This window comes from Mus pahari, chromosome 3 (genome assembly GCF_900095145.1).
Source record: "Mus pahari chromosome 3, PAHARI_EIJ_v1.1, whole genome shotgun sequence".
NCBI classification, from domain to species: Eukaryota; Metazoa; Chordata; class Mammalia; order Rodentia; family Muridae; genus Mus; species Mus pahari.
The window spans coordinates 52472123-52472358 of record NC_034592.1 but is presented as its reverse complement, the minus strand read 5'-3'; positions in this window follow the sequence as shown (position 1 = coordinate 52472358).

Sequence of the window (236 nt, the reverse complement as noted above, 5' to 3'; positions counted from 1 at the left end):
ACACTCCAGAAGAGGGCGTCAGATCTTGTTACAGATGGTTATGAGCCACCATGTGGTTGCTGGGATTTGAACTCCGGACCTTCGGAAGAGCAGTCAGGTGCTCTTACCCACTGAGCCATCTCACCAGCCCCCTAAATGTCGTTCTTATAAGAGTTGTCTTGGTCATGGTGTCTGTTCACAGCAGTAAAACCCCAACTATAACACTGCATCTCTAAGAAAAGAGAAACTTTCATTTA